At 54.5% G+C, this 27,506-nt stretch overlaps 1 long non-coding RNA gene across 1 annotated transcript; it reads left to right on the top strand.

Annotated features, from left to right (window-relative positions):
* LOC136577436 (uncharacterized) lies at window positions 1-27,506 on the top strand. The gene is made up of 3 exons (XR_010786470.1): window positions 1-155; window positions 23,614-23,710; window positions 27,433-27,506. It is a non-coding gene; the product is annotated as an uncharacterized lncRNA (long non-coding RNA).

The following is a 27,506-nucleotide window of genomic DNA, read 5'->3' as shown; positions in this document are numbered from 1 at the left end:
CCGCGCCGTGCCTGGTTTCCCCCGAGCCGCGCTCGCTGCACTCCCAGCATATGCTGCCGCGTGTCGCCGCCAATTCCCTCCCCGTTCAGGCTGGTCGCTCGTCTCATCCCCCGTGTGGTGTCTGTCCTCGCCATGACCAAGGAGGAGAGCGCCGGGTAAGATTAACCCCTTCCTGACCCTACTGTAGTGGCAGAGCTCTGAGTCACGTGTCGGTAGGACTACAAGTGCCAGGAGGGAATGTGCTGGGACTTGTAGTACTTGCTGGTCGCTTTGTGGGACCTGGATGATGCAACACCCTGCGGTCACCTGTCACCGCCACATGCTGCCAGCTGGGCGCCGGGCGCCATGACCGATCCTACAGGTGTCCCCAGCAATGAGTGCAGAGCAGAGGAGCCCGACCGCCCCCCCCCCCCAGTAGCGGTGCCCGTGGCCCTCCCTCGCCGTAGCATCTGCAGCCCCCGCCCCCTGCACCGGTGTGCGCGGGCCGCTGTGGCCCCCTGTAGCGGAGTGCGTGGGCCGCTGTGGCCCCCTGTAGCGGTGCCCGTGGCCCTCCCTCGCCGTAGCATCTGCAGCCCCCGCCCCCTGTACCGGTGTGCGCGGGCCGCTGTGGCCCCCTGTAGCGGAGTGCGTGGGCCGCTGTGGCCCCCTGTAGCGGTGTGCGCGGGCCGCTGTGGCCCCCTGTAGCGGTGTGCGCGGGCCGTTGTGGCCCCCTGTAGCGGTGTGCGCGACCCCCCCCTATAGCGCTGTCCTTGGCCCTCGCCCCCCACCGTAGTGTCGCGACCCCCTGCAGCCCCTGTCCCCCTGTAACAGTGTCCGTGGCCCCCACCGTAGCTTCCGGGGCCCCCTGTGGATTGGTGAAGATTTTCAGCACATATTTCCTGTTGAGCTCACATGACGTGTTGCGGTTCCAGTCCGGCGCGGATTCCACGGGCGGTTTGGTAAATCTCATCCGTTTTTCTGCACCAAATCCGCGTTGGAATCTGCGCCATTGTGGAGGTCTCTCCCGCTGCGGGTCTTTCCAGCGCCTCGCAGCCTGCGCGTCCGTATGCTGGGGCAAACTGCCCCAGAAACTCCAGAATCCAGAAACTCTCCTGATCGCACAGAGGGCGGAGCGGCGGAGGCCTCTGATCAGTAACGGAAGGCGACCGTAATCTGTAATGTCCGATAATCCAGAATATCTGATGACACCGGATTAAGGGGTTTCCTGCAGGTTGGCCCGTCGGTCCACAGAGGGCACAGTGAGGGCGGTCATGTGATGTGCGTACGTGGCAGATGCTTGAGTGACGGGCACATGTGCAGCTGCTGACAGCTGAAGCACCCTCTGTAACCATGTCTGTCAGGGGGTTTGGGGCGGAGAGTCCTGCCAGACGGGCGCCAGGTGAGCGAATGTGCTCCGGAAACGCTCCACGCACCAGTGAACAGGCAGCGCTCCTGCCTATAAGCCTCCCCATCCCTTGCTGCGTGGGGGGGGGGGCACAGCCGGCAGACAGACTGGGGGGGGCACAGCCGGCAGACAGGCGGGTCTGGCATGTTTTGCTGTGATTGTTTTTTGAAGAATGAGATGTGAACCCCCAAACCTGTAATTGGCACCAACTAAGGTCATGGCTTGCGGGGGGCGTGCGTTACCCTCTGCACACGTGTGTCTGCGGCGCTGACTACAGGGGGAGGTGCGGCATTCCCCTCATCCACAGCACCGCACCGCCCTGCATTGTATCCCTCATCCACAGCACCGCCCTACATTGTATCCCTCATCCACAGCACCGCGCCGCCCTACATTGTATGCCTCATCCACAGCACCGCGCCGCACTACATTGTATCCCTCATCCACAGCACCGCGCCACCCTACATTGTGTCCCTCATCCACAGCACCGCGCCACCCTACATTGTGTCCCTCATCCGCAGCACCACCCTACATTGTATCCCTCATCCACTGCTCCGCCCTACACTGTATCCCTCATCCACTACTCCGCCCTACACTGTATCCCTCATCCACAGCACCGCCCTACACTGTATCCCTCATCCACAGCACCGCCCTACACTGTATCCCTCATCCACAGCACCGCGCCGCCCTACATTGTATCCCTCATCCACAGCACCGCGCCGCCCTACATTGTATCCCTCATCCACAGCACCGCGCCGCCCTACATTGTATCCCTCATCCACAGCACCGCGCCGCCCTACATTGTATCCCTCATCCACAGCACCGCGCCGCCCTACATTGTATCCCTCATCCACAGCACCGCGCCGCCCTACATTGTATCCCTCATCCACAGCACCGCGCCGCCCTACATTGTATCCCTCATCCACAGCACCGCGTCGCACTACATTGTATCCCTCATCCACAGCACCACCCTACATTGTATTCCTCTTCCACAGCACCGCCCTACATTGTATCCCTCATCCACAGCACCGCCCTACATTGTATCCCTCATCCACAGCACCGCCCTACATTGTATCCCTCATCCACAGCACCGCCCTACATTGTATCCCTAATCCACAGCACCGCGCCGCCCTACATTGTATGCCTAATCCACAGCACCGCGCCGCCCTACATTGTATCCCTCATCCACAGCACCACGCCGCACTACATTGTATCCCTCATCCACAGCACCGCACCGCCCTACATTGTATCCCTCATCCACAGCACCGCCCCCCCTACATTGTATCCCTCATCCACAGCACCGCGCCGCCCTACATTGTAACCCTCATCCACAGCACCGTGCCACCCTACATTGTATCCCTCATCCACAGCACCGCGCGCCCTACATTGTATCCCTCATCCACAGCACCATGCCACCATACATTGTATTCCTTATCCACAGCCCCGCCCTACATTGTATCCCTCATCCACAGCACCGCGCCGCCCCGCCCTACATTGTATCCCTCATCCACAGCACCGCGCCGCCCTACATTGTATCCCTCATCCACAGCACCGCGCCGCCCTACATTGTATCCCTCATCCACAGCACCGCGTCGCACTACATTGTATCCCTCATCCACAGCACCACCCTACATTGTATTCCTCTTCCACAGCACCGCCCTACATTGTATCCCTCATCCACAGCACCGCCCTACATTGTATCCCTCATCCACAGCACCGCCCTACATTGTATCCCTCATCCACAGCACCGCCCTACATTGTATCCCTCATCCACAGCACCGCCCTACATTGTATCCCTCATCCACAGCACCGCACCACCCTACATTGTATCCCTCATCCACAGCACCACCCTACATTGTATGCCTAATCCACAGCACCGCGCCGCCCTACATTGTATCCCTCATCCACAGCACCACGCCGCACTACATTGTATCCCTCATCCACAGCACCGCACCGCCCTACATTGTATCCCTCATCCACAGCACCGCCCCCCCTACATTGTATCCCTCATCCACAGCACCGCGCCGCCCTACATTGTAACCCTCATCCACAGCACCGTGCCACCCTACATTGTATCCCTCATCCACAGCACCGCGCGCCCTACATTGTATCCCTCATCCACAGCACCATGCCACCATACATTGTATTCCTTATCCACAGCCCCGCCCTACATTGTATCCCTCATCCACAGCACCGCGCCGCCCTACATTGTATCCCTCATCCACAGCACCGCGCCGCCCTACATTGTATCTCTCATCCACAGCACCGCGCCGGCCTACATTGTATCTCTAATCCACAGCACTGCGCCGCCCTACATTGTATCTCTCATCCACAGCACCGCGCCGCCCTACATTGTATCTCTCATCCACAGCACCGCGCCGCCCTACATTGTATCCCTCATCCACAGCACCGCGCCGCCCTACATTGTATCCCTCATCCACAGCACTGCGCCGCCCTACATTGTATCTCTCATCCACAGCACCGCGCCGCCCTACATTGTATCTCTCATCCACAGCACCGCGCCGCCCTACATTGTATCCCTCATCCACAGCACCGCGCCGCCCTACATTGTATCCCTCATCCACAGCACCGCACCGCCCTACATTGTATCCCTCATCCACAGCACCACACCGGTCTACATTGTATCCCTCATCCACAGCACCACACCGGTCTACATTGTATCCCTCATCCACAGCACCGCACCGCCCTACATTGTATCCCTCATCCACAGCACCGCCCCCCCCTACATTGTATCCCTCATGCACAGTGCTGTGCTGCCCTACATTGTATCCCTCATCCACAGCACCACACCGCCCTACATTGTATCCCTCATCCACAGCACCACACCGCCCTACATTGTATCCCTCATCCATAGCACCGCACCGCCCTACATTGTATCCCTCATGCACCGCACCGTCCTACATTGTATCCCTCATCCACAGCACTGCACCGCCCTACATTGTATCCCTCATCCACCGCACCGCACCGCCCTACATTGTATCCCTCATCCACAGCACTGCCCTACATTGTATCCCTCATCCACAGCACTGCCCTACATTGCATCCCTCATCCACAGCACCATGCCACCATACATTGTATCCCTCATCCACAGCACCATGCCACCATACATTGTATCCCTCATCCACAGCACCGCGCCGCCCTACATTGTATCCCTCATCCACAGCACCATGCCACCGTACATTGTATCCCTCATCCACAGCACCATGCCACCATACATTGTATCCCCCATCCACAGCACCGCTCCGCCCTACATTGTATCCCTCATCCACAGCACCGTGCCGCCCTACATTGTACCCCTCATTCACAGCACCGTGCCACCATACATTGTATCCCTCATCCACAGCACCGCTCCGCCCTACATTGTATCCCTCATCCACAGCACCGTGCCGCCCTACATTGTACCCCTCATTCACAGCACCGTGCCACCATACATTGTATCCCTCATCCACAGCACCGCGCCGCCCTACATTGTATCCCTCATCCACAGCACCGCGCCGCCCTACATTGTATCCCTCATCCACAGCACCGCGCCGCCCCACATTGTATCCCTCATTCACAGCGCAGTCCCGCCCTACATTGTATCCCTCATCCACAGCACCACACCGCCCTACATTGTATCCCTCATCCACAGCACCGTGCCGCCCTACATTGTATCCCTCATCCACAGCACCGTGCCGCCCTACATTGTATCCCTCATCCACAGCACCGCGCCGCCCTACATTGTATGTCTCATCCACAGCACCGCCCTACATTGTATCCCTCATCCACAGCACCGCGCCGCCCTACATTGTATCCCTCATCCTCAGCACCGCGCCGCCCTACATTGTATCCCTCATCCACAGCACCGCGCCGCCCTACATTGCATCCCTCATCCACAGCACCGTGCCGCCCTACATTGTATCCCTCATCCACAGCACCGCGCCGCCCAACATTGTATCCCTCATCCACAGCACCGCGCCTCCCAACATTGTATCCCTCATCCACAGCACCGTGCCGCCCTTCATTGTATCCCTCATCCACAGTACCGCCCTACATTGTATCCCTCCTCCACAGCACCGTGCCACCCTACATTGTATCCCTCCTCCACAGCACCGCACTACATTGTATCCCTCCTCCACAGCACCGCACTACATTGTATCCCTCCTCCACAGCACCGCGCCGCCCTACATTGTATCTCTCATCCACAGCACCGCGCCGCCCTACATTGTATCTCTAATCCACAGCACCGCGCCGCCCTACATTGTATCTCTCATCCACAGCACCGCGCCGCCCTACATTGTATCTCTCATCCACAGCACCGCGCCGCCCTACATTGTATCTCTCATCCACAGCACCATGCCGCCCTACATTGTATCCCTCATCCACAGCACCGCACCGCCCTGCATTGTATCCCTCATCCACAGCACCGCACCGCCCTACATTGTATCCCTCATCCACAGCACCGCACCGCCCTACATTGTATCCCTCATCCACAGCACCGCACCGCCCTACATTGTATCCCTCATCCACAGCACCGCACCGCCCTACATTGTATCCCTCATCCACAGCACCGCACCGCCCTACATTGTATCCCTCATCCACAGCACCGCCCCCCCTACATTGTATCCCTCATCCACAGTGCTGTGCTGCCCTACATTGTATCCCTCATCCACAGCACCACACCGCCCTACATTGTATCCCTCATCCACAGCACCACACCGCCCTACATTGTATCCCTCATCCACAGCACCGCACCGCCCTACATTGTATCCCTCATCCACCGCACCGCCCTACATTGTATCCCTCATCCACAGCACTGCACCGCCCTACATTGTATCCCTCATCCACAGCACTGCCCTACATTGTATCCCTCATCCACAGCACTGCCCTACATTGTATTCCTCATCCACAGCACTGCCCTACATTGTATCCCTCATCCACAGCACTGCCCTACATTGCATCCCTCATCCACAGCACCATGCCACCATACATTGTATCCCTCATCCACAGCACCGCGCCGCCCTACATTGTATCCCTCATCCACAGCACTGCGCCACCCTACATTGTATCCCTCATCCACAGCACCGCGCCACCCTACATTGTATGTCTCATCCACAGCACCGCGCCGCACTACATTGTATCCCTCATCCACATTGCCGCGCCACCCTACATTGTATCCCTCATCCACAGCACCATGCCACCATACATTGTATCCCTCATCCACAGCACCATGCCACCATACATTGTATCCCTCATCCACAGCACCATGCCACCATACATTGTATCCCTCATCCACAGCACCATGCCACCATACATTGTATCCCTCATCCACAGCACCGCGCCGCCCTACATTGTATCCCTCATCCACAGCACTGCACCACCCTACATTGTATCCCTCATCCACAGCACTGCACCACCCTACATTGTATCCCTCATCCACAGCACTGGACCACCCTACATTGTATCCCTCATCCACAGCACCATGCCACCATACATTGTATCCCTCATCCACAGCACCATGCCACCATACATTGTATCCCTCATCCACAGCACCGCGCCGCCCTGCATTGTATCCCTCATCCACAGCACCATGCCACCATACATTGTATCCCTCATCCACAGCACCGCTCCGCCCTACATTGTATCCCTCATCCACAGCACCGTGCCGCCCTACATTGTACCCCTCATTCACAGCACCGTGCCACCATACATTGTATCCCTCATCCACAGCACCGCGCCGCCCTACATTGTATCCCTCATCCACAGCACCGCGCCGCCCTACATTGTATCCCTCATCCACAGCACCGCGCCGCCCTACATTGTATGTCTCATCCACAGCACCGCCCTACATTGTATCCCTCATCCACAGCACCGCGCCGCCCTACATTGTATCCCTCATCCACAGCACCGCGCCGCCCTACATTGCATCCCTCATCCACAGCACCGCACCGCCCTACATTGTATCCCTCATCCACAGCGCAGCACCGCCCTACATTGTATCCCTCATCCACAGCACCGCCCTACATTGTATCCCTCATCCACAGCACCGCCCTACATTGTATCCCTCATCCACCGCACCGCCCTACATTGTATCCCTCATCCACCGCACCGCCCTACATTGTATCCCTCATCCACAGCACCGCCCTACATTGTATCCCTCATCCACAGCACCGCCCTACATTGTATCCCTCATCCACAGCACCGCCCTACATTGTATCCCTCATCCACCGCACCGCCCTACATTGTATCCCTCATCCACAGCACCGCACCGCCGCCCTACATTGTATCCCTCGTCCACAGCACCGCACCGCCCTACATTGTATCTCTCGTCCACAGCACAGCGCCGCCCTACATTGTATCTCTCGTCCACAGCACAGCGCCGCCCTACATTGTATCTCTCGTCCACAGCACAGCGCCGCCCTACATTGTATCTCTCGTCCACAGCACAGCGCCGCCCTACATTGTATCTCTCGTCCACAGCACCGCGCCGCCCTACATTGTATCTCTCGTCCACAGCACAGCGCCGCCCTACATTGTATCCCTCGTCCACAGCACCATCCTACATTGTATCCCTCATCCACAGCACCATCCTACATTGTATCCCTCATCCACAGCACCATCCTACATTGTATCCCTCATCCACAGCACCACCCTACATTGTATCCCTCATCCACAGCACCATCCTACATTGTATCCCTCATCCACTGCTCCGCCCTACATTGTATCCCTCATCCACTGCTTCGCCCTACATTGTATCCCTCATCCACAGCACCGCACCACCCTACATTGTATCCCTCATCCACAGCACCACCCTACATTGTATCCCTCATCCACTGCTCCGCCCTACATTGTATCCCTCATCCACTGCTCCGCCCTACATTGTATCCCTCATCCACTGCTTCGCCCTACATTGTATCCCTCATCCACAGCACCGCACCGCCCTGCATTGTATCCCTCATCCACAGCACAGCGCCGCCCTACATTGTATCCCTCATCCACAGCACCTCGCCGCCCTACATTGTATCCCTCATCCACAGCACCGCGCCGCCCTACATTGTATCCCTCATCCACAGCACCACACCGCCCTACACTGTATCCCTCATCCACAGCACCACACCGCCCTACACTGTATCCCTCATCCACAGCACCGCGCCGCCCTACATTGTATCCCTCATCCACAGCACCGCACCGCCCTGCATTGTATCTCTCGTCCACAGCACAGCGCCGCCCTACATTGTATCCCTCATCCACAGCACAGCGCCGCCCTACATTGTATCCCTCATCCACAGCACCTCGCCGCCCTACATTGTATCCCTCATCCACAGCACCGCGCCGCCCTACATTGTATCCCTCATCCACAGCACCACACCGCCCTACACTGTATCCCTCATCCACAGCACCACACCGCCCTACACTGTATCCCTCATCCACAGCACCGCGCCGCCCTACATTGTATCCCTCATCCACAGCACCGCACCGCCCTGCATTGTATCTCTCGTCCACAGCACAGCGCCGCCCTACATTGTATCCCTCATCCACAGCACTGCGCCGCCCTACATTGTATCCCTCATCCACAGCACCGCGCCGCCCTACATTGTATCCCTCATCCACAGCACCGCGCCGCCCTACATTGTATCCCTCATCCACAGCACCGCGCCGCCCTACATTGTATCCCTCATCCACAGCACCGCGCCGCCCTACATTGTATCTCTCGTCCACAGCACTGCCCTACATTGTATCCCTCATCCACAGCACAGCGCCGCCCTACATTGTACCCCTCATCCACAGCACCGCACTATATTGCGTGTCCAGCCCCGCCGTACGGCGCCCGATGTCAGACAGGTCACATGTTTTTACATGGATGTGTTTTGCACGAAAATTTGTGACTTTTTATACACAAAAAACCTGCAACCTGCCCCTATCCATTAATACGGACTGCGACCGTGGCATGGCGGAGCGACCGTGGCATGGCGGAGCGGCGCACGCTTCATACACTGATGGTCCGCACCTCCCATCTTTCAGATCCCATTGGACTGAAATGTTACACGATCGTCTGAATAAGGTCCACGTAACTCAAGTCTCTCCCCAACGCAAGACCTCTGCTTGCTGTCAGCGGCTGATCTTATAAGCACCCATGTCTGGACTGATCTACAACGAATGTGTCCTTTCACTGACAGCTAGCGGAGATCTCGGGATGTAAAATAGGCTATAAGGTGGCAGCACAGAACGGGGCAGTCACTTTGGAGGGCGTATATATATACACACTTCCGGGCTGGTGTTTGGGGGGCTCTCGCAGATGGAGGCGCCGTGGTTTGTGCGCTGCTGCACACAAGACCCCCTCCTTCCTCCGACGAGTCTCTTGCTGTGCCCCCCACCGTCACATCTCACACCTGCATGGGGTAATCGGCGCCATCTCCCCGCGGCAGGCAGCATTGCGCCCCCTCATTGCTGCGGTTCGGCCTTCTCAGCTGTTTCCTGCTGGGTGATGCCACGTGGCCTGGACCCGTAGACCCTGTGGGTGGCGTCACCCCTCCTCTGCTCCAGGGCTGGGGGATCGTTGCCACTCCTGTTGTTGTGCGAGTCGTGCTCCATAATGGGGCCTGTCATACATAGTCGGCAGGATCATCCGTACGCCCCCGCTACCGGCCTGTCACCCTCACCGCCCCGCGTAGTTTACACGCATCTGCCAGTTATTGCCATTTTACACAGCTGTATGACCACCGCAACTAGAGGGCTGGTGAACTGCCTGCACTGATACACTGTAACAGATTCCCAGCTCCACTCATTGTCACAAACCATTCCTCCCCTGGAAGGAGGACATGTATATAGATGGATGTGATGCAGGTGGGGATGGGGGCTCTAGTACCCTGTTGTACCGCCTCTAGCTTGGATACAATATGTGATATAGGTGGGCATGGGGGCTCTAGTACCCTGTTGTACCGCCTCTAGCTTGGATACAAGATGTGATACAGGTGGGCATGGGGGCTCTAGTACCCTGTTGTGCTGCCTCTAGCTTGGATACATGATGTGATACAGGCGGGCATGGAGGCTCTAGTACCCTGTTGTATCGCCTCTAGCTTGGATACAAGATGTGATACGGGCGGGCATGAAGGCTCTAGTACCCTGTTGTATCGCCTCTAGCTTGGATATAAGATGTGATACGGGCGGCATGCAGGCTCTAGTACCCTGTTGTACCGCCTCTAGCTTGGATACAAGATGTGATACGGGGGGCATGGAGGCTCTAGGACACTGTTGTACCGCCTCTAGCTTGGATACAAGATGTGATACGGGGGGCATGGAGGCTCTAGTACCCTGTTGTGCGGTCTGACTGGTGTGACATCATCCGGACCGCTTCCGTGTTTTTTTGCTTTGGCGCTTGTAAACTACGCTGAAGAAGAGTATTTGGTGAAGATGCAGTGAAACGCCTCCACTTGTGAGTGACAGCAAGCAGAGATCCTGAGCCACAGAGTATACTTCAGTCCTAAATGACCAATACAGCGCAAGTCCATCAATCTGACATCGCAGGAACGTGAGATTCTAGATTACTGGACGGCGAGCAGATCTGTGAAGATACAAACAGGGGTCCGGATTACAGGATGCTGTGAAAGGAGTCTAGAGGGTTAATCTGAGGTCTCTTGGCGGGAGCCATGATGGAAGCATTGTCGTGCGGTGTCCTCCAGGATGATGACCCCCATCGTCCGCTTGGACACGAGGACGTGGATGTGGGGGTCCGCGGGGGGGGGGGGCTGGGGTGCGGACGGCCCTCTGTGGGGAGGGCGGCGGGCTGGGGAGCGGACGGCCCTCTGTGGGGAGGGCGGCGGGCTGGGGAGCGGACGGCCCTCTGTGGGGAGGGCGGCGGGCTGGGGAGCGGACGGCCCTCTGTGGGGAGGGCGGCGGGCTGGAGAGCGGACGGCCCTCTGTGGGGAGGGCGGCGGGCTGGAGAGCGGACGGCCCTCTGTGGGGAGGGCGGCGGGCTGGAGAGCGGACGGCCCTCTGTGGGGAGGGCGGCGGGCTGGAGAGCGGACGGCCCTCTGTGGGGAGGGCGGCGGGCTGGAGAGCGGACGGCCCTCTGTGGGGAGGGCGGCGGGCTGGAGAGCGGACGGCCCTCTGTGGGGAGGGCGGCGGGCTGGAGAGCGGACGGCCCTCTGTGGGGAGGGCGGCGGGCTGGAGAGCGGACGGCCCTCTGTGGGGAGGGCGGCGGGCTGGAGAGCGGACGGCCCTCTGTGGGGAGGGCGGCGGGCTGGAGAGCGGACGGCCCTCTGTGGGGAGGGCGGCGGGCTGGAGAGCGGACGGCCCTCTGTGGGGAGGGCGGCGGGCTGGAGAGCGGACGGCCCTCTGTGGGGAGGGCGGCGGGCTGGAGAGCGGACGGCCCTCTGTGGGGAGGGCGGCGGGCTGGAGAGCGGACGGCCCTCTGTGGGGAGGGCGGCGGGCTGGAGAGCGGACGGCCCTCTGTGGGGAGGGCGGCGGGCTGGAGAGCGGACGGCCCTCTGTGGGGAGGGCGGCGGGCTGGAGAGCGGACGGCCCTCTGTGGGGAGGGCGGCGGGCTGGAGAGCGGACGGCCCTCTGTGGGGAGGGCGGCGGGCTGGAGAGCGGACGGCCCTCTGTGGGGAGGGCGGCGGGCTGGAGAGCGGACGGCCCTCTGTGGGGAGGGCGGCGGGCTGGAGAGCGGACGGCCCTCTGTGGGGAGGGCGGCGGGCTGGAGAGCGGACGGCCCTCTGTGGGGAGGGCGGCGGGCTGGAGAGCGGACGGCCCTCTGTGGGGAGGGCGGCGGGCTGGAGAGCGGACGGCCCTCTGTGGGGAGGGCGGCGGGCTGGAGAGCGGACGGCCCTCTGTGGGGAGGGCGGCGGGCTGGAGAGCGGACGGCCCTCTGTGGGGGGGGGGGGCGGTCTGGAGAGCGGACGGCCCTCTGTGGGGGGGGCGGTCTGGAGAGCGGACGGCCCCCTGTGGCTGGGGGCGGTCTGGAGAGCGAACGGTCCCCTGTGGGGGGGGGGGGCGTTCTGGAGAGCGGACGGTCCCCTGTGGGGGGGGGGGGGGGCGGTCTGGAGAGTGGACGGCCCTCTGTGGGGGGGGGGGGCAGCGCTTCTCTCCTGTATTTCTGGAGGTTTGGTTTCTCTGTAAATCCTTCCTCCGTTGTCCTTGTGGGCAAAAATCCATTGTGGCTGCCGTCCGTCCGCGAATGCCTTGTGTTTTTTTTTTTCCCCACTAAGAACGCTGCAGCAACATCTGATTTCTGGTGTTTTCCACGCACATGAAGGAGCACGTACCCTGAGGGGGTGGGTGGGGGGTTGGCTGCAGGATGTCGCCCAACACATCAATCATCCTGCTTTGCCATTGTGCAGCCCCTCACGTTTAGCGTCACACTGCCCGTGGAACCCTTCGACATGGAACGATTAGCATTCCAAAAATTGTTTAAACGAATGAAAGTGAACGCTAATCATTTGGTGTGAACACGGCTGGCTATTAAACACAGAACTTGCACACATGTTAAAGAAGGGGCAATATCTAAAGAAGAATATAGTGCGGTCTGCAGAAACTGTAGGGCAAGTGTCAGAAAAGATAAAGATGATAATGAACTGAGGCTTGTAAGAGAGGCCAAAAGCAATAAAAAGGATTTGGGGTCAAAAGCAAAAGAAAAGTAAAAGATGCTATTGGATGCTTACAGGATGAAAATGGTGAATTGGTTTAGAATGATGTTGAGAAGGACGAACTTTTTGTATCTGTTATCTCTCAGAAAGTAGATGGAACATCAGCAGAGCGATGGTGAGGGAACACTTAGCTAACTTACATGAATTCAAGTCTCAAGGTCCAGATGAATTAGATCCTAGGATACTAAAGGAAGCAGTGCGGTAATTGCTGAACCACTCGCCATAATTTTTGAAAATTCCTGGAGAACAGGAGAAGTCCCAGAAGATTGGAAAAGGGGCAAATGTTGTCCCTATCTTCAAAAAAGGGAAGAAGCTGAATCCAGGAAACTACAGGCCTGTGAGCCTGACTTCTATACCGGGACCTTTGAACAGATTATTAAACAGCTTATGTGCAATTACCTGGATGAGAATGGAGTAATTAACCAGAGCCAGCATGGGTTTGTAACAAACAAGTCATGCCAGACTAATCTAATTTCCTTCTATGACAGAATCACTGATTGAGTTGATCAGGGAAATGCGGTGGATATAGTATATCTTGACTTTAGTGAAGCATTTGACAAAATATCTCATACCATACTTATTGAAAAAATGACCAAATCTGGGATTGACAAGGTAACTGTTAGGTAGATTCACAACTGGCTGAGTGATCGTACTCAGAGTGGTCATAAATGGCTGCACATTCAAGGGGAAGAATGTATCAAGTGGGAACCACAAGGCTCTGTCCTGGGCCCAGTGGTGGTCAACATTGTTATAAATGATCTGGGGGAGGGAATTGATGGGAAACTGATCAAACGACACAACGACACAAAGCTAGGAGGGATAGCTAACACTAGGGAAGAGAGCGAGGGTTCAAAAAGATCCAGAAAAGCTTGTACAGTGGTCGACGACTAACAGAATGGGATTTAACAAGGAGAAATGCAAAGTCCTACATCTGAGCAAGAAAAATGAAGAAAGCCCATACAGAATGGGAGGAATTGGGCTAAGCAGCAGCACATGTGAAAAAGACTTGGGTATACTAATAGATCATAGACTGAACATGAGTCAACAATGTGATGCAGCAGCCAAAAAGGCAAACACAATTCAGGGATGTATTAAGAGAAGCATAGAGTCTAGATCATGTCAGATCATTATCCCCCTCTACTCCTCCTTAGTCAGACCTCATCTGGAATACTGGGTCCAGTTCTGGGCACCCCACTTTATACAAGACATAGACAAACTGGAGCAAGTTCAGAGAAGAGTTACCAAGATGGTGAACGGTCTGGAAATCATGTCCTATGAGGAACGGGTAAAGGATCTGGGAATGTTTAGCAGAAGAGAAGTCTGAGAGGAGACTTAATAGCTGTCTACAAATATCTGAAGGGCTGTCACAGTGCAGAGGGATCAGCCCTATTCTCATCTGCACAAGGAAAGACTAGAAGCAATGAGAGGAAACTGAAAGGGAGGAGACACAGATTAGATATTAGACAGTGAGGGGATCAATGAGTGGAACAGGTTGCTACGGGAGGTGGGGAGTTCTCCTTCAATGGAAGTCTTCAGAGGCCGGACAGACATTTGTCTGGGATGATTTAGTGATCCTGCACTGAGCAGAGGGTTGGACCCGATGACCCCGGAGGACCCCGACGACTCTACCAGTCTTTGATTCCATGGTAATTGGTTCAGTTCCCGCAGCATGGAGATCATTGTTGGCTCGTTCGGTTTAAGCTCTGATGGTTCGTTGTTCTCATTCATTGGTGCGAGCGAATGAACAAATGAAGTATCTGCCTGCATGCAGCGGCTCTGATGCCGTCCGCTCTGGAAGCCGCTCGTGTCTGCGCTGTTGCAGTGCAGCATGTCTGCAGCTTCCATGGGGCTCGCCTTATACTTGACCTACCTTTGCAGGGGTGATGATTGCAGGCTATTGTTGCCTGTTATCAGCCACTTCAGCTATGCAGTCATGGGCTAAAGTTTTTTTGAGACTGACAAGTTTTTGATTTCACGGCTTTCTGCTTCTGTGTTTGTAGCAGTTTTCGGCTCCATGCACACTGGCGAGAAGCTTGGGCACATATGAACGCCATTGCTTTGAATGGTGCTCTTCATATGCGCAGTATTTTTCCCGCTCCCTCGGAACGCCTCGCCCAGCGTCTTCCTTGCGTGCCATGTGATGTTTCCCACTGAGATCGGTGGGCAGCCCTTGCGATCCGCTGACACAAGTGAAACGCGCCTGATGATCAGTTGGGATGTGAAGGGTTTTCGGCGAGTATGGCGCACATTGGGAAGCGCAGGATCGCGCTCGCCCCTCTGAATTTAGCCTATCTAAGCGAAAGAGACTGAAGAGAAAACTAAAACTTGCGTCTCAGAACTTGTGGCCCCGACTGTGGCGTTCCTCATGGAGGAGTGAAGGCCGGTCTCACATGGATTGCAGACTCCGTGGTCGGCACGAAGGATCCGCAGCTAACGGCACGCACTGATGGCGGTGTGGGAACGCACCTATGGAACCCGGATCATTCATGTGAGCCGTCTAAATCCTTGCATCTAGTATCTGGTCTTCTTGGGGTTAATTCTTGAGCTTTTGACATCCTCGTTCACATAAAGAGACGCCAAAAATTGGCAAGCGCGCTGGCGCCTCATTGTGCTGTTCACATGTCACAGGTCTGTTGATGGGAGCGTCTGGTCCGCAAATCGGAGCAGAATAGTGCATGCTGGGAAGAGCCTCCTGACTGCTGTGTCCAGCTGCCCTGAGGCTACAGGCGGCCGGCTGCTATACCCTCTCCCTGCTGAACTCGTTACAATGTATCAGTGCAGGTAGAATGTGTCTGGAGTCCAGAAAGGATACAACTCCTCAGCCTACTGCCGTGGCCCTCGTGGCCCCAGTAACGGCGGTGAGATCCGGTGATATCCTAGAGTCTCCCGGTGACGGTAACGGTCGGAGCCGCTGACACCTCTGGATGGACCCGTTCTAGCGCTGTTATTTCTGGCGTAGGACGGATCGGGCTGGCCGGAGTTTTGTTCCTATCATGGAGCAGCAGAAGGCTGATGTGAACAGAGCCCTGCAGCTACCATGACGCTGGTGCACTGAAGAGCTGTTCCCATTCACTGACAGGAGGCTGAGATCCTGACATGGGGGATTATTAGGTGGTGCACAACCGTTCATTACAGCGCGATTGAGCGGCGGAGCCTCTTCCATCATAGTGCTGATTCTATTCCCTCATGTATAGATGTAATCGCAGAGCGATTGACACATTAGCCGCGGCCGCCGCTTCAGACGCCGCCTCGCTCTCCAAGGAATTGCTCCGATCAAAAGTCAAGTGCAGATGGGGATGTTGTGAGCGTGCAGATGGCGCCCGGTGACAGGCGGAGATGCAATGTGAATCAATTAAGTAATTTCCCCTGGTATAGATGGTCAAGGAGTCTTGGGTAATCCGTAGAAGGCGCCGCGGCCTTGATGTCTAGCAGTGAAGCGAGGTCGCTGATCCGTTGTCACCCCCTCCCGCAGCTGAGCCCCGGCTCCATATGTGCGCTCTGCTTGTAGCCTTAATCTCATCATTAAGGGCCGGCCGCTCCGCGGCGGGGATTGGCAGCCGCCATTGTTCAGGTCTGTAGAGGCCCCCAGCCTCTTCACTAAATGCCTCTTGTAGAAGGCCGCCTGCTGTGCCACAATCTGTATTTAATAGAAATGATAACATCCTGTTCTCATGCTGACCACTGTGACAATGCCAAAGCTCACCTCCTCCCCTCCCTGCTCACTGACCACTAAGCCTAATTATAGTCTGATGTCACAGCTCACCACCTCCTCGTTCCTGCAGAAGGATCACTAGGCCTAATAGTCGTATGTCACAGCTCACCTCCTCCCCTCTCTGCACACTGACCACCAAGCCTAATAATCTGATATCACAGCTCACCTCCTCCTCTCCTTGCACACTGACTGTCGGGATGTGCTGCTGGGATCTGTTGTACTATGTACTAGCAGCATAGCCCTCACAGGGTTAATTGATTGAGCTGGCTGGGTGTGGTACTTCCTGCTAGCCAATCTCCTGGGTCTGTGCTCACATATAAACCCTGCTCCTGGTCAGTCTGGCTGGGTCCCAGGGTGAGCAGTCACGTTACTTCTGTGTTCTGTAACTTATCAGTAATGTTCAGCTTGTTCCCACTCTGATCTGTGTTGGCGAGTAGGTCTGCTGTGTCTCTCTGCTTCCAGTGTGTCACTTGGTGGATCCCTGACACAGTCCCCTATGTCAGCTCTGTGGCTGACTGTCTATCCCCCCTGGTATGAGGACACATAGACTTGCTGTGAGTTTCATGTGAGCTCTGGGTAGAGTCCGTGCCGGTGGAGTCCGTGCCGGTGGAGTCCGTGCCCTGGTTGCCTGTCCTGTTGCAAGCTTGCTGTGTCATCTGTGACCTGCTGGTTCATGTCCATTTGTATGTTTATTTCCTGTCAGTTTTCTGTCAGCTTGCTGTGTGCCTTGTCCTGTACTTTATTCAAGCTTGCGGTGTGATCTGTGTCTTGCTCGTTCATGTCCGTTTGTACATTTATATTCTGTCAGTTTTCTGTCCGCTTGCTGTGTAATCTGCTATCTGTGTCCTGTTGCAGCGTTCTGTGTGAACTCTGTCCAGTTCTCCTGGACTAGCATGTTTTGTACAAAATGTCAAGGAATACCTGGTATTTATATTCAGTTTATCTGTTACTAGTGGTTACACCTCCTCCTCTCCTTGCACACTGACCTCTAGGCCTAATAATAGTTGGATGTCACAGCTCACCTCCTCCTCTCCTTCCACACTGACCACAAAGCCTAATAATTTGATATCACAGCTCACCTCCTTCCCTCCCTGCACACTGACCACTAGGCCTAATAAGTCAGATGTCACAGCTCACCTCCTCCTCTCCTTGCACACTGACCACCAAGCCTAATAATCTGATTTCACAGCTCACCTCCTCCTCTCCTTGCACACTGACCACCAATCTTAATAATCTGATTTCACAGCTCACCTCCTTCCCTCCCTGCACACTGACCACCAAGTTTAATAATCTAATATCACAGCTCACCTCCTTTCCTCCCTGTACACTGACCACTAGGCCTAATAATAGTTGGATGTCACAGCTCACTTCCTCCTCTCCTTGCACACTGGCAGCCAAGCCTAATAATCTAATATCACAGCTCACCTCCTCCTCTCTTTGCACATTGTCCACCAAGCCTAATAATCTGATTTCACAGCTCACCTTCTTCCCTCCCTGCACACTAACCATCAGACCTAATAATATTCAGATGTCACAGCTCACCTCCTCCTCTCCTTGCACACTGTCCACCAAGCTTAATAATCTAATATCACAACTCACCTCCTCCTCTCCTTACATACTGTCCACCAAGTTTAATAATCTGATATCACAGCTCACCTCCTTCCCTCCCTGCACACTGACCACTAGGCCTAATAGTTGGATGTAACAGCTCACCTCCTCCTCTCCTTGCACACTGACGGCCAAGTCTAATAATCTAATCACAGCTCACCTCCTGCCCTCCCTGCACACTGACCGCCAAGCCTAATAATCTGATATCACAGCTCACCTCCTTCCCTCCCTGCACACTGACCACTAGGCCTAATAATAGTCGGATGTCACAGCTCACTTCTTCCTTGTCCCTGCACACTGACCACTAAGCCTAATAATGGGCTGCGTGGGCTTTATGAGCAGCCTTGAGCCGCGGAGCGCCCACCTGAGTAGTGGCACATTACCCATCGACCCGTCTTACAGAGGTCCCATCTGGTTTCCTCCGTGACTAATGTGTTTGTAGGATACCAGAATGTGGCTCTGATTCAGTCAGCGGTGCCCAGTGCCAGGCAGGTGCACCACGAGCCGGCCTTGTGATGTGTTTGCTGACACCTGTTATTGTTTTCCTGGCCTCTGGGATTGGCGCTGCGCCTCTGTTCTCAGGATCACATCCTGCTGTCTATACTTAGTGTTCCTGTGCGCATTAATGACCTCCGCTAGTCTGCAGACGGCCCCCGCTGGACTGAAGTGGCTAGGGGATCATTGCTGACAGCTTTTAGACCGGCTTCTGACATAAAGTCACTCATTTTTCAGTAAAATGGTATTTGTACAAAAAACTGCAACTTTTTAGCGCCGAACGCTCTGCTTTATATGAAATGTGGGCGGGGCTTGGGCGGGGCATCGCCATAATGTACTTCTGTAGAAACGGTAAGGTATACCTAGGTTGGAGCGGTGTACACGTCTGCGAGGGCGTGCGGAGCTGCATGTATGAAGAAGCCGGCGCCTCCGGATGTATTAAGTGCGCCGTGGGAAATCGTATTAAGCCCGATGCTGGGCTCTGCAAACTGCCCCCGATCTGATTGTGCAGAAGTGAGTCCAGAGAGCAGCACTGTTTGACCTTGTGGAGAGCAGCACGAGGCTGCAGGGGGTCTTATAGGTCATGCAATGCTGGCTGGGAAAAAGCTATGCAAATAAGTGATGGAATGATGCTCCACAGCGCCACCTATAGGAAGGTGGCTATAAAAGTCAATATCCGACCCTTAAACAGGCCTTACAACACTTTCCTCAGGGATGTACACCAAACCAGAGCACCCCCATGTTTGGGGGGTCCTTGCCCTCATCATTACCCCTTCGGACTCTCATCAGCCAATCAGATTCCTCCTGTACCCTGATAAGGGGCAAGAAACCCGAAGCTGCGGTCTGCGCATGGTGCTCTGGTTCGGCTGACATCCCTGATGGAAGTGTTGAGAGGCCTGTTAGAAAGCAGGACACTGACTCCCAGTATAGCCTCCTTCCTGCAGGTGGCGCTGTAGAGGATCATTCCATCACTTATTTGCGTTGCGGATGTTTAAGGCCCCCTGTCCACGGACGTGATTTGGCCAGCGGTAAGTCGGCGGCGCATCATGGCGTCTGAAGCTCTCCATAGCGCTGCGCCCCTCTGAGGGACGCGGCGACTTCTCTTCTTTTTGTTGCTTTTTGCAGTTCGGCGTTACTTCTGGTTATTTTACGGCGTTCGCCATGCCAGATGACCGTATCCTCACTCGGTGGGTGGTTGCCCACGCGGTGATGCCACTTATGTTGCAGTTTTAGAATTTTAGCTATTTAAAAAGGCTTTTTTATGGAGTAAAATACCCCTTTTTTAAGTTGGATTTTTTTTTTTCTTTCAGTTAAACTTTGAACTTTTTTTATACTATTTTTTTTTTTTTAAGTTCTTGAAGGGGACTTGAAGATGTGATCGTTTCATCACTAGGACAGTACACCGCATTACTTAGGTATAGCAGTCTACTAATCCTGTGACAGCAGCCTATTAGACGTTGACGGAGGCGGGGCCTGTTACATGGCAGACACGGAGGCCTTTGTCAGGCTTCCAGCTACCATGGGAACTCCTTGGTGGTACCCTGTGATCGCACCGTGGGGGGCCAACAGGAGGAGCCCCCCAACCCGTCATCTGCTTACATGCTGCAGTAGCTATTAACTGGGGCATATAAGGGGTTAGAGCAGGAGTCGGCGAAGCCACCACCTTGTAAGGATGTATGCGGAGGGTTAAAGCCCCTTGGTGAGGTCAGTAAGGCATATTGTGGTCATGAAGGGTTAATGTGTAGCCTTGTTTTGTCTCCTATTATCCTCTGATTTGGAGAGAGCTGCTCAGCATCAAGCAGCTGCAGCACAAGGCAAAGCTTTCATGTGTGTGCTGCTCAGTGACGCCTGCCAGGGTTGTTGTGTTCTTCTCACTGCGGCCTCTTATATACAGATATTGCGTGTAGCTGGAAAAATAAATGACACCTAACAAGGTCAGCAGGAAACGACCGTGAAAAGTGCGAAGTAAATAACATTCGCACGAAGATGTTAGGTGCCCCACTATCCTCTGCCCACATTGTGTCATGTAGACGGCGGTTGCCAGGCTGACTCACAGAACACAAGAGTCACAAGGGATGGATCACCAACAATAGACACAAAGACCCCAGTATATTACCCACGAGGGGCCAAATGGCGCACGCTGCTGACCTATCAGTCTGGACGGCAACATCTTAGTCCAACGGTTAACAGCAAGTGAGAGATGCTACTGCGCCCGTGTACTTCCTGCACCACCCGCCGTGGCATGTACCACAATCATATCATGTCTAGAGGATGCGGCTGTTGCTGACCACCAGGCTCTTTATTTGTTGGGTCTTTTCTAGCTTAGATACAAGATGTGATACACGTGGTCATCAAGACTCTAGTACCCTTTTCCGCACAAGATCCTATAGCTATATGCTATAGCTGGGCATGCAGGCTCTAGTACCTTGTTGCAGCAAAAGAAAAGTAAAAGATGCTATTGGATGCTTACAGGATGAAAATAGTGAATTGGTGAAGAATGATGTTGAGAAGGACGGACTTTTAAATTCCTATTTTGTATCTGTTTTTTCTCAGAAAGTAGATGGAACATCAGCTGATCCTTCCTGTGCTTTTGGGGGGGGATAAAAGAATGCAGGCTATCTATAAGCAGGGAGATGGTGAGGGAACACTTAGCTAACTTACATGAATTCAAGTCTCAAGGTCCAGATGAATTACATCCTAGGATACTAAAGGAAGCAGCGGAGGTAATTGCTGAACCACTCGCCATAATCTGTGACAATTCCTGGAGAACAGGAGAAGTCCCAGAAGATTGGAAAAGGGCAAATGTCCCTATCTTTAAAAAGGGGAAGAAGGTGGATCCAGGAAACTACAGGCCTGTGGGCCTGACTTCTATACTGGGGAAGATCTCTGAACAGATTATTATACTGCATGTATGCAAGTACTTGGATGAGAATGGAGTAATTAACCAGAGCCAGCATGGGTTTGTAACAAACAAGTCATGCCAGACTAATCTAATGTCCTTCTATTACACAATCACTGACTGGTTGATCAGGGAAATGCGGTGGATATAGTATATCTTGACCTTAGTAAAGCATTTGACAAAGTACCTCATACCATACTTATTGTAAAAATGACCAAATCTGGGATTGACAAGGTAACTGTTTGGTGGATTCACAACTGGCTGAGTGATCGTACCCAAAGAGGGGTCATAAATAGTTGCACATCCAAGTGGAAGAATGTATCAAGTGGGGACCACAAGGCTCTGTCCTGGGCCCAGTGTTGGTCAACATTGTTATAAATGATCTGGAGGAGGGAATTGTGGGAAACGGATCAAATCTGCTGATAACACAAAGCTAGGAGGGATAGCTAACACTAGAGAGAGGGTATTCAAAAAGATCTAGAAAAGCTTGAACAGTGGTCGGCGACTAACAGAATGGTATTTAACAAGGGGAAATGCAAAGTCCTACATCTGGGCAAGAAAAATGAAGAAAGCGCATACAGAATGGGAGGAATTGGGCTAAGCAGCAGCACATGTGAAAAAGACTTGGGTATACTAATAGATCATAGACTGAACATGAGTCAACAATGTGATGCAGCAGTGTCGAGTTTCATAGCTCACAATATCATTGCAAACTGAAGCGATGCGATGAGGCCGTGCATGTAATGCGGGCTGCAAGACCAAATGTCCTTCAGCCAAGCGCCTGGAAATAGTTCCGAGAGACATGGGTGTAACGATGGCGCCCCCTGTCTCTTTATGGCAGACAATGAAACAGTTGGAGCTGCTGGTTCTTGTCAGACGATCAGACACTCCTCTCTACTGGTGGTCTGTAGGGGGCGTCCTGAGCCCGGTCACCTCGTGTGCCGCCATCCGCTGGTCCCAACACCCCCTAACAGTCTGTACAGAGCGGCCTGGTGGGGGACAATTCATCAATACGACCATCCAGCTCCTCACACCCCAATAATGCGCCCCCTCTGGTAACGGGGTGACATCTCTTCTCTGCGTCATAGAGGCATCTAGTGGCCAACAAGCTCTACAAGCGGAAGAAGAGGCCACCACACACAAGGAGCCTCCGAGAGCCTCTTATAGGCCAAGGGGGAACCACTTTTAGGGCCTCCGGTGACCGTCCATCTAATCACCACAACTCTCATCATTTACAGATCTGCCTGAGATGGAGCCGCAGGACGGGTTATATAGGAGAGAGCAGGAGGGGTTATATAGGAGAACGACAACTTCTGGGGGAGCAGGAGTGTGTGTGTATGTGTATATGTATATGTGTGTGTGTGTGTGTGTATGTGTATATATATATATATATATATTTGCCTAGTTTCGCCTCATCCGGGTGTTTTGCTGACAGGTGTATTTGAGCTGCTGATTCTGAATCACATTGCTGCCACATTGGGGTCCTGTGGGCTCAGATTAGTCGCTGCCATTGTTGTCCTAGTTGGCAGAGGACGCTTCCACATGTTTTCTTTGAAGTGTTTGTTATAGACCTCGCCTGCGCTGATTATTTCGCTTCCTTAGAAACTTCCTGTTTTTATTTTCTGGAAGAAAGAATAAAAATGTTTGAATGAATGGAGAGAAACCTGAATCAATGCTGCAGCAGACAAAGGAGCGTACCCCCCCCCACCCCCCGCCCTCGCCCATTCCGCACCCCCCCCACCCCTCCACCCCAATGCCATGAATGGGACTGAGTTCCCCACTGACTGAAAAACTTCCTCCAGGAAGAGCAGTAGATATCAGCGGTGTGACGGCTCGGCTCGGCTCACTCTCCGCTCTCTCTTCTGTTTTGCAGTGCGGCCGAGGAGCAGCTGACGTCCAAGAAAGCCCTCAAGAAGCAACAGAAGGAAGCTGAGAAGGCTGCAAAGAAAGCTGAGAAACAGGCCAAGTTGGTGGGTGCCGGGAGAACAATAATGGGCACAGAACACAATGACCCCCATCATGACATGCGCCCCCTTGTGGAGCGCACCTATAGGGCAGGCAGATGGCCCATTGGCAGGGTGCTCTCTAGTATAAGAGCCCTACACACGATTATCCCGCAAAATTCATTCAAACAAGCAAAAATGAGCGCTAATCGTGGAGCGAGCGTATCGCCTGCTTGTCGTTAGCGCTTGCATAAGCTAACTCTTTTAGTCAGCTTTAAAAACCTCATTGGCACCTGCTGGATCGCGGGCTTGTTGTCCTATGTGACCGCTGCCCGCCCAGCGCTTCAGATAGGCAGCAGGAAGCTCACGGGTGGCCGGCAGATGACCTTCGCGGTGACGTCTGCGCTCCTGCAGCCGCTGAACGGACCGCCACCGTGTAGGAGCGCCTTAAGCGGCAGTTCATATAGTCGCCATACCTGAGTATATCCATCACGGCTTCGTTGTTACAGGTGGCAGCTGGGGGCTCATTCACACCGTGCAGTTGTGGTCTGTGAAAAACGCAGCGTCTCCATTTTGTACATAAAGCTCCTAGATCCCATGAGGCTCCATAGGGGGTGACATATCATCCATCCATCATGTACATAAAGCTCCCAGATCCCATGAGGCTCCATAGAGGGTGACATATCATCCATCCATCATGTACATAAAGCTCCCAGATCCCATGAGGCTCCATAGAGGGTGACATATCATCCATCCATCATGTACATAAAGCTCCCAGATCCCATGAGGCTCCATAGAAGGTGACCTATCATCCATCCATCATGTACATAGAGCTCCCAGATCCCATGAGGCTCCATAGAGGGTGACATATCATCCAACCATCATGTACATACAGCACCCAGATCCCATGAGGCTCCATAGAAGGTGACATATCCATCCATGCATCATGTACATACAGCACCCAGATCCCATGAGGCTCCATAGAGGGTGACATATCATCCATCATGTACATAAAGCTCCCAGATCCCATGAGGCTTCATAGAAGGTGATATATCATCCATCCATCATGTACATAAACCTCCCAGATCCCATGAGGCTCCATAGAAGGTGACATATCATCCATCCATCATGTACATAAAGCTCCCAGATACCATGAGGCTCCATAGAGGGTGACATATCATCCATCCATCATGTACATAAAGCTTCCAGATCCCATGAGGCTCCATAGAGGGTGACATATCATCCATCCATCCATCATGTACATAAAGCTCCCAGATCCCATGAAGCTCCATAGAGGGTGACATATCATCCATCCATCATGTACATAAAGCTCCCAGATCCCATGAGGCTCCATAGAGGGTGACATATCATCCATCCATCATGTACATAAAGCTCCCAGATCCCATGAGGCTCCATAGAGGGTGACATATCATCCATCCATCATGTACATAAAGCTCCCAGATCCCATGAGGCTCCATAGAGAGTGACATATCATCCATCCATCATGTACATAAAGCTCCCAGATCCCATGAGGCTCCATAGAGGGTGACATATCATCCATCCATCATGTACATAAAGCTCCCAGATCCCATGAGGCTCCATAGAGGGTGACATATCATCCATCCATCATGTACATAAAGCTCCCAGATCCCATGAGGCTCCATAGAGAGTGACATATCATCCATCATGTACATAAAGCTCCCAGATCCCATGAGGCTTTCCCTCCTAACTGTCCCTCAAGACTTACATTACTGCTGGTTAACAAGAGGATCGTCAGATGGCTGGTCCTCGGGGCGGGCGCTCGGCGGCGGCTGGTCCTTGGGGGCGGGCGCTCGGCGGCAGCTGGTCCTCGGGGCGGGCGCTCGGCGGCAGCTGGTCCTCGGGGCGGGCGCTCGGCGGCGGGCTGGTCCTCGGGGCGGGAGCGCTCGGCGGCGGCTGGTCCTCGGGCGGGCGCTCGGCGGCGGCTGGTCCTCGGGGCGGGCGCTCTGGCGCGGCGGCTGGTCCTCGGGGCGGGCGCTCGCGGCGGCTGGTCCTCGGGGCGGGCGCTCGGCGGCGGCTGGTCCTCGGGGCGGGCGCTCGGCGGCGGCTGGTCCTCGGGGCGGGCGCTCGGCGGCGGCTGGTCCTCGGGGCGGGCGCTCGGCGGCGGCTGGTCCTCGGGGCGGGCCGTTCGGCGGCGGCTGGTCGTCGGGCGGCAGAGGGACAGCGGCCGCGGCTGGTCCTCGGGGCGGGCGCTCGGCGGCGGCTGGTCTTCGGGGGTGGGAGCTCGCAGCATTAGGGATCAGTTCATTTCCATAAATGAGAACCCCTTTTCAGTTGTGAACGATGTAGAGAAGGGGAGGGGCTTAGTTACTGTAATGACCCCAACAACCAGCCACCTCTATGACATCACAAGCCCCGGGCCGGCCCACCTGGAACGTTCATTATAGATCTCGTCTGTTGTTGCTCCGTTACCTTCTGCAGCCCCCGGGGGCCGCTGCAGATAGCCTGGCAGATCGCGGTATGATATCACACTACGGCGTTGCCTCATACCGCAGGAGCGAACGTTCTTCTCTCTTACGGGGACTAAAGAATGTGGAAGAATTAATGTTCCCTTTTATTTTTTCTTACTATTAATAAAACTAACAAAGTTTTGCATATTTGTCATAAAATAATGTTAATGAATTTGGTATCGCGGCGACCCTAGAAGTGCGATCTATCGCAGTGACATCATTGACCCGCACGGCGAACGCCCTCAGATAAGGAGAAGAACTACAGAATTGCTCTTTTTTTTTTAACTCGTCTCCAAGAAAAAACGTGATAAAGTGATTCTAAAAGTCACATCAACTCCAGCATGGTGCCAACAGAAACCACGGGACGTCCCGCAAATAATCAGCGCGCACAACTGCGGCGGCCGAGAAACCTGATGGCGGCAGAAAATCATTTGTTTTCCCCAAAAATATTTTATATTTCAAAAAGTAATACAGAAAAAAATAAACTCTAGAAATCCTGTATCGCAGAGCGCCGTCATCGGGGCGTTCCTGCTGCCGTCTGTACGCCGTAGAAACGTGTGCGATGAGGATCGCTGTTGGGGCGTCCGAGGACGGCTCGTCCAATGACAGAGAAGGACAGACATCACATGTGGAGGTGGCATCGGGGCAAAACAAATGCAATAACATGATGACTTCACAGACACAAAGCGTTAGAGCAGTGCGCCCCTCAGCGGGTGTCCGGCACAGCGAGCGACGGCAAGGGGAATCCGCAGACGACTTGTGTCCAGATTTCAGCCTTTACGTTCATCGCGCTCCGTATGATCTCTCCCTGCACGGTGTTGGGAAAACCGCCCACCTCCAGGACTGGCGTCACGCACATGCACTGTCGTCAGTGCGGCACAAGCCCGGTGATGATGCACCGCGTGGCGTCCCCAGAAGGCGGAGCTCGACACGTTACTGGGGGCGGTGGAGCGCCCTTCGGATGGTGGAGCGCTGCTGTGCGTATGGCGCAGGATGGACATAAAGGCTGAGATCTAGAGGTTGTCCTTGGACCTCCGCTTGGCATCACACGTACCTCGCGGCGCAGTCATTCAAGAAATAAGTGGTTTTGCAGGTTCTGAAACAAAACCAATCAGGATAAATTAAATGCTGCTTTATATGCCCCCCCCCCCCCCCCCCCCCCCGAGAACCAATAAACAGGGCCCAAAACTGTAAAATTACCCGAATGTTCATGAAATGTATGTTTTATTTATCACTGCCTTTTTTTCCTTCTTACTTCAGGCCTCTGAGCAGCTTGCAGATGAAGGGAGAGGTAAGAGCCCGCTGTGTCGGCCCCTCTGAGGCCATGTTGTCTT

The sequence above is a fragment of the Eleutherodactylus coqui genome, chromosome 8, assembly GCF_035609145.1.
Source record: "Eleutherodactylus coqui strain aEleCoq1 chromosome 8, aEleCoq1.hap1, whole genome shotgun sequence".
Classification (NCBI taxonomy): Eukaryota; Metazoa; Chordata; class Amphibia; order Anura; family Eleutherodactylidae; genus Eleutherodactylus; species Eleutherodactylus coqui.
This window is presented reverse-complemented; position numbering and strand designations above follow the sequence as displayed.